The sequence below is a fragment of the Drosophila rhopaloa genome, unplaced genomic scaffold (assembly GCF_018152115.1).
Source record: "Drosophila rhopaloa isolate 14029-0021.01 unplaced genomic scaffold, ASM1815211v1 contig_167, whole genome shotgun sequence".
Taxonomy (NCBI): Eukaryota; Metazoa; Arthropoda; class Insecta; order Diptera; family Drosophilidae; genus Drosophila; species Drosophila rhopaloa.
In genome coordinates this window covers 7,892,759-7,907,893 of record NW_025335047.1, presented here as the reverse complement: position 1 = coordinate 7,907,893, position 15,135 = coordinate 7,892,759, and the positions used below count along the sequence as shown (strand labels likewise).

Here is a 15,135-nt window from a genome sequence, read left to right as displayed (position 1 = left end):
TTGCCGCCCTCTAGACTGTCTGTATGAATTTCATTTTGGCTTTAATGAAATTCCCCTAGAATTTTTTCATACCACCACCACCACCCAAAATGTCGAGTGTCACCCTAGCTGATCGGTTTCCCAACCAGTAATTTTCAATTTCCATGCAAAGCAGGAATCCCACTCATTCCAAATATCTCCCTTCAGCCGCAAACTCGATAGAACGCATGTGTAAAAAAATATTGTAAATAATAAATGAGATCGGGACTAGGAGAAGTTCGGACAAAAAGTTTTCGCTTTAACCGCATGACTTTTGCTTTTATTGCTAACGTTTTTCTCTCGATTTTCGCCATTTCACACTTGGCCATAATGGCGGCGAAGCCCGGCAAGAAAATTGCCAGAGCAACAAATAATAAAATGTGAGCGAGATACTTGGCATTGATGTTGTTAGCTGACGATGACTTTGAAGTGCTCATCTAGGAAAGAGGAATCAAATTTAGGGCCGGAATTGAATGTGGAAAAGTTCACAGAAATGAAGATGGCCCAAAGAGTTAAGCCCTGTGAAATTATAGCTAAAATATGGATTTAAACACGTCTCCATCCAATTTCCCCTTGGATGACAATTCAGTTTCAGGGCCAGTTCCTGTTCCCCCGGCTCCCACAGCCACGTGTATAACTTATTTATAAGGCTTTTACGCACAAATACACAAAAATTTGCAGAGACAGAGGCAGAGTTGCAAACGGGGCTGGAAAAATACGGAAAACGAGTCTGCATGTACCGGGGGATATTTACTTTAACCCGCTTTCAGCAGAGAATTTGCAAACGGACTTGGCGAAAGCGAAACTTGTCCTTTGTGTGCGCTTTACAACATGTTATCAGCGGAGGAGGAGTATGTGTGTGTGTATGGGACCGAGTGTGTGTAGTAGTTATGGCAAGGGATGCCCGAGATAATTGCGTCTTTGTGTGCCCAAATACACATACGCACGAGAGTATTCATAAACATTTCCACAGACCCACACAGAAAAACGAGAATATCGCCCTACTGTCAACTTCTCTGTGGCAATGAAATGGCCCTGGCAGCCATTAAAAATGTAAAATAGGAAACAACACGAGCCGTAAGGAACAACGAATAGTAATATTTTTTTACGACTCAGCATTGTGCGAATTTGTCCATCTATGACATAAGCATAAATTCCATTTGGGGCTCTCAAGGGTTAAGCAAAATTAGGAAGGGGTGGAAAAAAAAAGTTTCGCTTCGACATCTATTGTAAATTATTTTTTCGCCATAAAGCAGCTTAAATAAATTCGTAATTATTTTAAATGTGCCCATGATGCCACGCCCCCATTGCGCCGCGAAAGTTTCGGCCAAAGTTTCCATCGCCGCTCATTAAGTAGCACAATTTCTGTTTTCTTCGCCAAGTTTTCGTTGGCCAAGTAGAGGAAAACGTGGAAAAGTGGGGGTGCTGAACTGGGCGGTGGGTGGTGGGTGATGGGCTGAAGTGGCGCCGCATCACACGCCAAGTAATTATGAATATTTTAACGAACTTTTGCCACAGGCAGCGGCAAATCAAAATATTTCATTCGACTGCACAAAAGTTAGAGCGAAAAATAATTCCATTACGAAAATAGAAAGGCGACCGAAAGCGAAAACCGTAAGAAAAAACACAAAGAATAATAATTAAAACTGCATCAGATACATTTTTGAATCGCGATGGCTGCAGCTAGATAAATCATTTCCTATTTAGCACATCTCGGGTAATTTAAATAATTAATTAAGAAAAGTTGGATAGTTTTTGGGTTTACTGAAACTTTTCTTATCACTAGCGATTAAATGGGGGATAAATTATGGGAAACCGTAAAAATAAAATTTTAAAATTGATATTGTTAGCTGTGCTGTAAGTTTTCTTTGGTATAACACTGCTCTACCAAAACTGTGACTTAAACTTGGCCTTTTGCAGACAGTTTAAAACTTTTTGCCTTGATTAACTCGCAACATTGCGTATACGCAATCGATCCGAGTGCCAGATGCCAATCAACTTGGACGGGGGCCACTGGCACTAAGCTGCTTTTAGTTTGGGTGCATAAATTGATTTCGGCCTTAAAGCCAATTAAGTGGGTCAGTCTGCTGGCACCCCCGATATCCCACTCGATTCATCTCAACTTGGCCAAAGTTGCGGCTTTGTTGGCTAAAGTTTGGGATGCGCTTAAGCTGCAGCACTTGCCCCTACCAGATCCTGTGGCCAAAACCGAGAGTTGAGTGTCTAATTATCATAAAAATAATAACGTCCGGGCGATCTTAATTGAATTTTCCAACAATGCAACGGCCAACAGTGGCCGCTGCAGGTTCTGATAAAACTCTGAGCCGAGATACAAACACCTGGGCCAGACTTCTTTGCCGGCTGCGCATAATTATTAAGAGACTGTTTATTTTCCTTTGACATATTCGAGGGGAGTCGCTTAATTTTATGCAGAATTTCAATGACTTTGCTAACTCTGCGTCGGTCTTTGCGCCACTCAGCTTCTGAGCTGCATGGATTAGCATAAAATCAACGACAGCCAGCCACGCCCCTCTTTCGGGGCAAAAGTCATTTCGGTTTTCAATTAAAAGCCAGGCAGCTGACTTGGCCATACATCAGTTGGGGCCCGCGTAATTCACCTGCATCATCAATCTAACACCCGAGTCCCAGGATCCAGATCCCCAGGACTGTCGTAAAATGCGCGGCCAAAAGGAAAACAGGAAGTGGGGCGCTTATAAATTTGCAAGAACATGGCAGCTCTGACTAACTTCGGACTCGTAATTCTTTGTGCCAGCTCGCAGGAACACTGGTCAGCAGAGATTGGGCTCTAGGCGAGGCAGCCAGAAAAATTAGTTTAAATATCGAGGTTAAATATCGACTTCATTCCAATCAAACTTTGGAAAGGCACAAAATATTTTCCTAAAATAGTCAGATTTACTTTTGATCTAATAATTGTATTATTAGAAGAAATTCCCCTAAAATTAGTATTAGTTAGGGATCTTTGAAATGACAAAATACTTATGCAGGCTTAAATCGGCAAAAGTATAGGAACAATTATTGTTTGTCAGTGTAGCGGAAGTGCTAGTCGATTGCGTATTCGATTTGTATACCCACTCGATGGGCATTAGAGCGGATGCTGTGTTGGTCGGTGTAAATAATTGCCTGGCAGAAACTACATCCAGTCATTCATCCATTCATTCATTTGCGCCATCATAGCGTGATTTGTTCGTGTGCAAGTGCGGTAGATTTATGCATGTGGTCGTCGAAGGGAAAAGCCAGCGGAAAGGCAATAAAACTAATTATGAAAGTTTACCTGGTCGGGTGAACAAACCGACGAGTGGCACGTGCAGTGTCGTTACTCCAGAAGCCTGATAATAATCGTGGCATTAATTAATGAAACAAGCAGAAGGTTTTCGCCTCTTGTTTGCGCCTGTGTATATTTTATTATTTTTTGTTTCATTAAAATTAGTGCGAAATGGTCCTGGGCTGCGGTGTCCCAGAACGGGGATGGAAACTCTCTGGCAGACTGACTGCGTTTGGGGTTTTGTGGCCATTAAATAGCACCATAAATATGCCCCAAATGGCAATGGACAATGTAGCCATTGTGATTGCAGTGAAAATACGCATTTAAATTTCGTTTTCATGGAAATTAATTAGCTACGAAGCCGGAAAATATGCTGGAAATGCCGGGGCTGATCTGTGGAGATACAATTGCTGGGTCTGGCTTCCGCCATTCCTCATCCTGTTTGGGTTTATCTTTGCCGAGTCCTTTGCCCACTTTGCTTTTCTCCTCGAAGGACATTTGATTCGTTATGATTATGTATTTCCTTTCTGCCATTTGATTTCGCACAACTTTTTTCCTTGGCCAGTTGCCTGACATCATAAATATCATGTCTTCCTTCGTTTTTACACACAGGCCAGCTTAGAAGATTTATGTGACCGGGCACTCAGATCGGCGATGAAGATGGAGGGGAAAAGTTTATTTCCTCAAGACCATAGTCTTCGGAGTCGCATGTGACATAACTTTGATTGAGTCGGGCACTTGAGGGGGGGCAGCGGGGTAGCTATTTGCAGATACTCGTATCTAATATGCAAACTGACAACTTAAGTACGCACATAAACGAAATCTAAGACAGGCATAGACAACGCTCAACACATTCGGGCAAACAAACCACTCTCAAACACCATAGAGATTACGATTACCCACATACCACCGCCCGAACCACGCCACGTACTCCAAGCTGCTCCAAATGACAAGTTAATCATTTATTAACGTTGACATGTCATTGCTGAAGTATTTATTTACTGCCTGGCTGTGGCAACTACACATACACTTTTGGGGTTCAGAGGTTGCCTGGGCCATTTACCTTTCCTCAAAACCCATTCCTTGAGATCCATTCACCTTGCTGCATCAAACTTCGACAAAGTTGCGCACACAAACAGAAATATTAAAATGGAGGTAAATATTTTACTTGTATCAGCTGAAGTAAAAATTTTACAATTGCAAATCTGTTTTTATATACATCAACATCATATACTCCTCTTTTTTAATATTTTACAATTATTTTATCAAATTTATAATTGACTTTCATATAAATTGTATCAAATGCCAACAAAAAATTAAAGCTTTTTATACCCTTGCAGAGGGTATTATAATTTTGGTCAAAAGTGTGCAACGCAGTGAAGGAGACGTCTCCGACCCTATAAAGTATATATATTCTTGATCAGGATCACCTCCTGAGTTGATATAGCCATGTCGTCTGTCCGTCTGTCTGTTTCTACGCAAACTAGTCTCTCAGTTTTAAAGCTATCGAATTGAAACTTTGCACACACCCTTCTTTCCTTTGCACGCAGTATATAAGTCGGAACGGCCGGGATCGGCCGACTATATCCTATAGCTGCCATATAACTGATTGATCGGAAATGCCAAACTTTCGTGTTTGTAAAGTTAGGAAGTTGAGATTTTCTATGGGTCTTATATTTGGCCAATCAATCCGACTCACCAAATTTCATAAGGATCGGCCACTATATCCTATAGCTGCCATATAACTGATTAATCGGAAATGCCATAACTTTCGTGTTTGTAAAGTTAGGAAGTTGAGATTTTCTATGGGTTTTATATTTGGCCAATAAATCCGACCTACCAAATTTCATAAGGATCGGCCGACTATATCCTATAGCTGCCATATAACTGATTGATCGGAAATGCCATAACTTTCGTGTTTGTAAAGTTAGGAAGTTGGGATTTTTTATGAGTATTAAGAATGCATTATATGAATAATTTTGGAGAATATAATTTACAGAGTATTCTGCAAGGGTATATCAACTTCGGCTCCGCCCGAAGTTAGCTTTCCTTTCTTGTTCTGTAATAACATTAGTTGAGAGTATTTCTACCAATAAAAAAAGTGTTTTTTTCGTAAATTTAAGATGATAAAATGGGATATTTTTTCTCTCTGCAGCCTCAGAGGAGTCAAAAGCAGTTGCAATATAGTATGATGGTGGTGAGCAGCTGCAAAATTATTTATAATAAACATAATAGGCGGGCGACAGCTGTTGCCAATGGCTGTCACAGGGTCTGAGGTCCTGGCGGTTTCAGGCTTCGGTTTCCCGATGACAGCGCCGGCGACAGGCGACATGCGAAATGCGTAATCCTTGAGACATTTTCGAGCTTAATTACGTGTTTACCGCGCTCTTCAGCTACTGCTCTGAGCTGGCTTCTTCAGGTGGGCTTTTCGATGGCTCAGTTTTTGTTTGCCCCCTCCCCCTCTCCCCTGACTCGCACAAACATATACATTTTCCCAGGACGGGGATAATATGTTGCCCCATAAAGTATGCTACAAATGTAATACTTTCTAGCATATTTGCCGAGCATAGCACAAATTTCTGACGGTTTCGTGCCCAGTGAAAATGTGAAATATTTTATGGTCTACCCCGAGAAAAGGCGCAGCGATGATGAAGCCGAGGGCTGGAGGAAGGATAGAAAATACCAATCAGCGTGACTGTTGGCTGAACTCGTGCTTATCGCCGAGTTTTTGATTTGCCTTAAACTTTCCATTCACTCAGCTCTCACATCCTCAAACCTCTCCACCCCAGATTTTCCTTTGCCTCAAGATGAACTGAGTTTTCTTTTGAGGCAGGCTCATCCTTTTCGCGTGTCCCGGCATCCTTTTTCCTTTTTTTTTTTGTGGCCCGCTTTTCAGTTAGGCGCCTGCCGCGGCTCAATTATATACATTTTTATGGGGCCCCAAAAGGAAAAATTTATGCGAACGTTCGTTTCTGTTGTTTACACAACAAAAACGTGGCCCTAGCCCCTCGGTCTGCCTTCCCCTGCTGTTTCAGCCTAACAAGTGTGGCGTGAATATGTCCCGGCCCGGCCTGAATTGCTAACTCGGCCTCCGAATAAGCCTTTTCTTGAGTTACAGTCGCGCCTGTTTTTTCGTTGTCTGCTCCATAGAAACTCTTCGTGATTAATAGTTTTTTCATCGACATTCGGAGGTCGTGGCCTAAAAAAAAAATTATACAAACCAGCAGCCACGCTTCACTGAACTCAAAAGTATAAATAAATTTCATCAAGTTGCTAGAATAAATATATGTATGTTCCCCAATAATTATCGTGCCTGTGTGAAAAAGTTTCTGTGCCGAAACTTTCTTCCTTTCGGCCAAAATTCCCCCTTCTGTTAGTTTTATTGGCTTTGGCTGTCGTTTCTCACACTGCCCTTGACTGATATTATGCCAGGGGGATTACTTTGATGGCAGCACATGAATTACAGGCACAGTCAGCCACATAAAACTATACCCATATCGATCGGAAGGTGCTGCTGCATTGTGTACATCAAGTTGGGACTAGGCTGGCGAAAAGTTTTATTACCCTGGCTATGTGAATTCCTCCTGTCGAGGATACTTTCGGCTTTTATGCTCCAAGCTGAGTCAATGAATTGATTGATGTACGACGCCTGGTTGCGAAGCGAACCCGAAACGGCATCAAAAGGCAACATCGGAATAGAATGCGCATAAAAGGGCTAACAGAGAGGCAAGTTTTTAGATGCCGTTTTTGGGGGGCAAGGACCCACGCTCACACATGCACATAAATTACAGTTTTACGCTGACATTTTACTATTTGCCGGCGCTGGCTTTTCATTTTTGGAGGCGAACGCACTAAGAAGCCAAAGCTAATAGCCATGAGCACCGAGCAACTTGACTTTTGCCGCAACACACACAAATGCAGCTGGCATAAACTACACGATTTTATGTTCTATTTGCGGGTTTTACTGTTTTCCCTACTCTTGGCCGGGTCAAAACTTCAAACAAGCTGAAAATTAATTTAATGCGCAATTTCCATGGGAGAGTGGCTACCGGGGAGCAGGAATGCAGGGAGTGGAAAAAATGATTGTAAACGGCAAAAGTCATTGGGGCAAGCAAATGAAAATGTAAACTTAAGTGGCACACACGCATTTTTTTCAACCATTTTTATGGGGAAAACGAAGGCGAAAGCAGAAAGCTGGAAAAAAGCGAGGAAAAAGTAAATGAAAGCAGAACAAGCGGCTGGTAAACAAGCTCGAGCAAAAAAAAAGGGCCGAGCACAGGAGTCTCGACTCTGCAGCCGCTCTCTCCATATTTTATTTAACAGTCTCTGTACGAACACTCGACACACATTCGGCGCTAGTTTCGGCCACCATTAATTGGATGTGCCAGTTACAATGGCATACCAAACCGTCCGCCCACCTCCTTTCGTTCGGGCGGGGCTTCAATTAAATTCAAATTAAGGCCCGACCTAAGCCCAAAACAGATGGGCAGAGATTTTTGCAGCTTTCGCTCACAAACCAGAAATACTGCACAGAGAAAAAAACGGAATCACAAAATATCATGTTCTTGTACAAAATAAATAGTAAGAAGATTTTAATATTTATAATAGATACATACTGAAAAATTGTAATAAAATTAAGAATTTGTTATAGATATGAATAACCTATATATCTTTAAGAAATCAATCTAGCAAATAAGAATATTTAAAAGATTGTTAACATTTCTAGGAACATATCCCAATCAAAACACCTTAGTACCTAATTTTTCCCCTCAGTGCAGAAGATATTCTACCAGAAACGACTTAAATGATGCCCCAATGACGTCGCATAAATATTTCGTTATGGCCCTTCTGCGAAAAAAGGGCGAAGAGAAAAAAACAGCAATCGAAATGTGGCAGCAAATCGATGCCACTTGCGCCGCTCAACGTGGCGTATGCGTAATGCAAGCACGGCAAAGGGCCAAGAGTCGTTTGCTATTATGTCCGTTGTGTTATTTATGGTATCTCCGTACGCCTATCGAGTGGACCTTTAAGTTCCGAGGCGAAACAGCGATGATCTGCGGTTCAATTAAGTGGAAAATAACCATAAATCATGGGAGCATCATATCTCTACAATTGAGTTTCAACCTGCATTGATTTTATGCCCCCCAGGCAGGTAGTATATATCTGATATCTGACTTACTTTCCTGTGCGGTTTACAGCCATTGAGTCTGGATCTGAATCCGAAACTGAATCAGAGGCGTTAGCTCGTCACACACTCGCGAGGAAAAGGACGCGGCATTATTCGACTCTTATTGTAATCGCATGAATATATTTCTCGCATTATAATGCTCAGCTGAGCTTCAGTGGCTTTTTCCTGCGCAGTCGTTGACTTTTTGCATTTTTAATGTGTACGAATCCCATCCGCCGCTCTTTCCCTCTCAGCTTTCCCGCTTTTCCGCATTTGCCTGCGTATCGGCATCGGCATCGGCATCGGCGCATGTGTGTGAGTGCGTTCAATAATTTCCGCCACGGCATTTTGAGTTGGGTACGCTGCCAAATAGAGTGTAACGTGTGCGTGTGTGTACCAGGCGCCATCAACTTGAAAAAGTGTCAGCAGGCAAAGCCTTAAATCTCTGCCTGCCACTTTGTGTGTGTGTACGTACACACCTCTTCCGCCTTTCCGTTGCCAGAAAATCGCATTTGTATCACTGCATTTGGCATTTTCCGTTTTCCAGCATTCCCTCTACTTTTTTTTCCTCCCTTCACCCGGCAATTTCTGCCGCCTAACAAACCGGAAGGAAGTAAGTTTTTAAACGCAGCCAGCCAGGCCGAGATCCAGAGATTTCGACTCGCCCGTGGGCACGAAGCTGTGATGCTGACTGCGGTTTTCCACCTCATCCTGCCCGGCAATCACCCCCACCCTTTCCCAGCTTTTCCACCTCGCTTTCCCCGTACAGTCAAGACAGTTTATTACGTTGCACGCGCGAATTGCACTGCTTCCAGTCAACGAACCGAATTCGGCCGGCCCAAAGCGAAATTGGCCATTGAGTCCAAAGGGGGAAAGGCTCTGTTTTAAAGGCCGGCCATTCTTTGGCCATTTTATTTATGATATTTACCTTTTGTATTAACGAAATTCCGGTCAGTCGATACGTCAACTGCAAGTCTTGGGAACGGCTTTAACCGCTTACCAAGAAACTTTTGGTAAGGTCCTTATGAGGCTTTTCATTTCCCGGCTGCCATACGAATTGACAGCTTCCAGGCTCTTACCACCGAACTTGTTGGTCTTCAGCGGGAAACTTTTCCCTTTTCGGTGGACAAGCCACCCCCGAAAGCGAGCCCAACTCATTACATACAAGATTGCCCCCCCCTGCCAACCCTTTTGGAAGCAATTTGCTACCCCTTAAGTCATTTAAATTAAATATACTTTAAACTAAAGGCTTAAGCGGAGGAATCGTGAAGGACAGGAGTCCAAAGGGGTTCTTAGTAAAAGTATCCGGGGCGAAATCATTTCGAGAACCCGCATGAATGCGAGGTACTGTGACTGGTGCGAAAGATATATTTTGTATATATATAAGGAGGACTCCAACCCGGAGCCCGAGGAAATTAAAGTGGTTTTCTTTTTCGGATTTGGGGGTTGGCTTTTCTACGTCTGTGTGTGTGTGTGTGTGTGTGTGTGTGCGAGTATCTGAGTACAATATTTCGGAAATTACTTTGCACTGTTGGTGGTGGTTGCGTTGGTGACGCTGACACCGCTCTGGACTCCGGCTTTGAAGTTGGGTTCTTTTTTCGTGCCCTGAATCCACCTGCACCCGAGAGCAGGGAGCATAAACTTCCGTTCGCCGACATTTGGCAAATTGACATTTTTATTTTTGGCACACAATACTTTTTCACTTGTTTCGGGGATTTCTGGGCTTTCGCATTCAGTTTCGCCCACCTGCCCAGAATATTCGTCTAAATGAAAACTCGCAACCACCTTTTGTCCGGCAGCGGGAGTAAAAAGCGTCCGGAAAAACAAAGAAAATCCGATGGAAATTTGAAAGGGGTTCGTTTCATTTTTATTCTCCTTTTTTTTCAGCGCTCTTGGCCTTTGTCTTTCGTGCGTGTGCCGATTACTCCTCTTTGGCCTGCTCCTTGAATCCTTTGGCCCATTCATTCAGTTCCATTTTTTCACTTCCGCGTGTGTATGTGTGTGTGAATGGCTTTCATGCTGGCGCCATTTCATGCTGCTGCCTAAAAAGTGTTGAATGAAAGCGTCTTGAGCCTATTATGCCATAGCCTATATTTAGATGAGTGTTCTTGCTGCCGTGTTATCGTGCAATTTTCGGTCCTGCCTCTACGACTTGCTCAGCGCGAAAGAGGAAAACATTCCCTGGGATTGGGCTTAAAGGGTTGAAAAAACATGACAGCAACGCAGTCACTAATTCTGGGACTTTGCCTGCACTAGCAAGATGGGAACGAGAAAATCTGTAAAGTGGCAATCCCTTTCAGAGAGGATTGAGCTCATCCAACCAAATTGTTAGAAAATTTCAGTATTAATAGTGGACTAAGAAATCAATTATAAATGAAAATGCATACCAAAAAGCAAGTAGTTTTTAATGATTATGAAATGAAACAAATATACCAAAATAATATTACATTTTGTATTTAGGGTCAAAAAATCAATTTAATAATACAATTTAATATGTGCTACAAATTTTTCTTAGAAAGGTTAACTATCTTGTTATTGAAAAATAAACTATTTTTTAATTCCTAGACCTATTTAGTATTACTTCTTAAAAAAGCCATACATTTTATTAGATATTTTTAATCCTCATTGAATATTAATCTATTAGCTAGCAATATACTGATGAATTTTTAAATTAATATTATATGAAGTTATGGTATGATGTGAATAACTTTTACACTTGCCAAATTGAGTCGAACAATATATATTTTCATGGCTCTGCTTACATAAGACATATGGAGCCAATGGGCTTTAATCCCAACCACAAACATCCACTTGCAAGCCAATTTGACTATGGTTTATGCACAGACATACGCTCCGCATATGAGTACGTACCCATTCCTAAGTGTTTGTGTAAGACAGTTGCCCAATGTGACATACATAACAGAGAAGTTGTAATAGATATGAACATAAAACTTTTTAGAACACGAAATTTTCCTCCTCTTCCGTCCCTTTTTCATCATTTCTTTTTTAGTTTTCTTGTCTTTTTTTCGGTGCCTGCATACATTTGCGTATAATTTTACAATGTCATTCAAATTCAAGCAACATCAATAAAATCTTGGATCGTTTTTTGAATATATTTATATATCTACAATGTCCCTGCATGTGCCCTATTTATTTCGTCCTTAAAATCAAGAGCAAAAGGGACGTCTCCAAAAAAGTAAGCGACTATATGCGAGAATTGCATGTAAAAACAAAAACAGAGAGGGCGCGACGGGCAGGGTGCATATGGGCAATGGCGCAAGATTTTATAGCACCAACTTATAAAAAAAATGACAGGATGGGGGGGGGTGGGTCACAGTAAGGACCAACTTATAGTTGATATGCCACCAAGCGGCCCTATAGCCCAGCGCCAAGCAAGTTCGAGTTCTTAGATTAACTGCCAAACACACACAGAAAAAGAATAGGAGGAAGGAGGAGAATGAAGATGGAGGAGAAGAGGAGAAGAATAAAGAAGGAGAGGAGAGAGGAAGAGAGGAAAATGGCGCAAGAGGACATCGACGGAAGTCTGGTTGTCCTTGTCATCATTTGGTGCTGGCAAAAAAGGAAATTTTTGGCAAAATGCGAAAAACAAGTAAACGGAATTTGACAAACAATTTCAATAAATTTCTGCAAATAACTGACAGAGACAGCGACAGCAGGGGAAAGAGAGGGCAGACACAAAATGGCCGACGTGGAGTTCAAAACGAAATTAAGAAGAGGAAGCCAGGCGAGCGGAAGGGATAACAAGTCGAATGTTGCGTTGACAATATTAGTTGATGTTCCGCACAAACACAAGCACCCAGCAAATGTTATTCCAGCAGAAAAGGAGCGGGGTAAAATGGCGGCCATGTCCTATCGTAGTTCATTGGTTTCCCTGTCAGCTGTCAGCACGTAAGCCGCTCCTTCGAGCGATTTTTTCTCTCTGTCTGCCCAACAGGACCATCGTCTTCTGGCCAGGCTGCCAGCTTCCTGCGTTCGTTAGCCCTTGTCTAAGGCTAAGGCCCATCTGCTTGGCCACTGCTCTTTGGAATGTCAGGACATGTCAACATTTAACACTTTGTCCTTTTGCCAGCCAACCATCCAGCCAGCCATCTCGACCCTCCCTTCCTGGCAAACTTTTCCTGTTTCTCTGCAGCTCTTTTTTTTCGGTTGCGACAAAAATTTGTCACACGAGCAAAATGTTATCGAAGGCATATTACATGCTGCTGCTGGCTTATGAATTACGAGTTGCGAGTACATTGCATAACAGGCAAAATGGGGAGAAATAGATTGGATTTTGGCTGGCTGTGAAACGAATTCGGGACTGACTACTGATGACGGGCAAGTGAAGTGAACGTGAAAATATTTAACCCAAAATCATAGCTTTTTATCGCTGGCAACTCTCTATCAACAAGGAAGCGACTTCCTCCGGTGCCCCGCCACCGGATTGATTCCATTTCCATTTGGGTTATAGAGAGGGTTGCCACACACTGGCGTATATGTGCTGTGCCTCTGGCCAGAAGGCCACCCATCGCAGCAATTTCTCGACTCTCTCCCGACACACCGACTGCAATCAGAGATGGAACTAGCCAAAGGCAAGATGGCACTCCACTTGATTGCCAATAATAATCGCTGCTTCCTTGGCCCCTGGCCCAAACGTGCCTCCAGTTAGACGCAATCACAGAGGAAAACGCGTTGGCAGGAAAGCTGCACCCAGAAAAAAAATATCACCAAATTGGCCGTCAATGCATAGTTTTTTTCATATTGAAATAAATCGTTTGGGGACTTTAAAGGTGCTTTTTTCGAACATAGGACAAACGCCATTTTAAATAACTTTGCGTATTTTATCTATTGAAATTATTAACTTTACTTAAAATAATTTAATATTAAATATAGTTTATACTATTTGGCACCTCAAATATATTTTTTAAGGGTGTACCTCAATCATGCATTTGGATAAATATTAAAATGTGGTAAAAGAATTTAAATTAATATTTATCTTTTGGTATTTGATAAATATGTTTTTTCTGTTTATGCCTGATGGAAAGGTTTCAAGTTTGCCCTAAAGTTGAAGGGCGCCCATAAAATGTTGAACATTTTATTATGATACCTAAGCAGACATACACACACACACACCAACATAATTATGGTACAAGTCAAGCTCAAATCATATAAAAATTTATAACTCAAATGCTGATGATGGCGACGACAACATTGGGGGCATTATGCATGGTTTATTCTTCGTTAAGCCGCAACAACAGCACCGAGGGTTCGGCATCTATTTTTATGCGACAACGTTACATTTTTTATGAGCGCCTAATAGTATGCAGTGTGTATTACGTATACGCCCCGTTTTGTAGTGTCAAGGTGTAGGCATCGTTCGCTTTTCGCCGTTTTACGCCGCTCGGTTTAGCTCAGGGACCCGGACCCGGACCCGGTGCTAAAATTAAACCAGACGTGGCCTGCGTTTCGCAGCACCGCAGCAACACGTGCACTTTGGGCCATTGTTGGCGTTGCCACTGCTCCATCGTTGATGAGCGCGAAAATCACAATTTTCCCTGCAGTACAATTTGTCAGGGGCTTTCGCTTTCGCTCTCTTTTTTTTTCCTTTCTTTTTTTCTCCAGCTTTTTTTTCTGCCGATGCAGTCTATGGCGAAATTTGCCTACGATGACAATGTTGCCGACAGCCAACGGCTTCGATGTGGTCCTGTGGTTTGTCGGCAGCAACAGCAGCAACACTGCTGTTATCCTTTTATGCATTTTAATTTCCACACAAAAAACAAACACACACACAGGGATATAGTATATCCTAGCAGTAGGCTGGGACACGTGCGTGGCAGCACCCGTGGGTGTTTTTCCCCGAGTGTTTGTGTGGGGCGATCATAAAAGCATCGCATTAGAAATTATACGACTGTCGCTGGCACAGCCCCAGATACAGATACAGATACGTATTCAGATTCAGATACAGAGGCACGGGCACAGATACAGCCAACGTGTACTGGGGAATTCATTAGCACGACTCTCGGTGAAAGTTTGCCCCACGTCACGCTGTCGCAACTTTAAAGTGCCTGTTTTCCATCCCATACCATTCTAAACCATCGCATCCCCATCCCCATCCCCTCTTCACTTTTGTGCCCCCTGCGTGTGCTTATCATAAATTCATATGTGCGCCGCTCTGTTTGTGTGTGTTTGTGTTTTATTAACATTTTGGGTGCATTAACCTGACAGCTAATGGGCAGGCGAAGGCCCGAGTCTCTGCGCCGAGGCACAGATTTTCACATTTTCCATTGGCCCCCGGCTGGCTGGCGAGATTGACACGAGATCACGTAATGGTCGTGGGAAATTCTCGGAAGTAACTTGTAAAGATGCGATAATTGAGTTTCGCGTAGGAGGCTATCTTCTCAGGTCCTAGCGGGGCCAACTTCCCCAACAAATTATTGACAATTATGGCGACATTTTTGTGGCACACACATAAAGTTAAGCACCTTTTTCTGAAACTGATAAAATAAACAATACAAAATAAATAAAGAATCATAAAACTCAAAAACGTATCACATTGTGTGATCCTATTTTATTCCTTTAATTTTAAAAATAATATGTTTTAAGAGTTTTGTTAAATTTAGTTAATAGTGATTATTTTAAGTGCAGTTTTGAAACCCTATGTCTGACA

The 15,135-nt window shown here is 42.3% G+C and overlaps 1 protein-coding gene across 1 annotated transcript in view; it reads right to left on the bottom strand.

The window, feature by feature from the left end:
• Nucleotides 1-15,135, bottom strand: part of LOC108037847 (acetylcholine receptor subunit alpha-like 1) — a 68,371-nt gene that overhangs the window by 47,654 nt on the left and 5,582 nt on the right. The gene's annotated exons all lie outside the window — the stretch shown is intronic.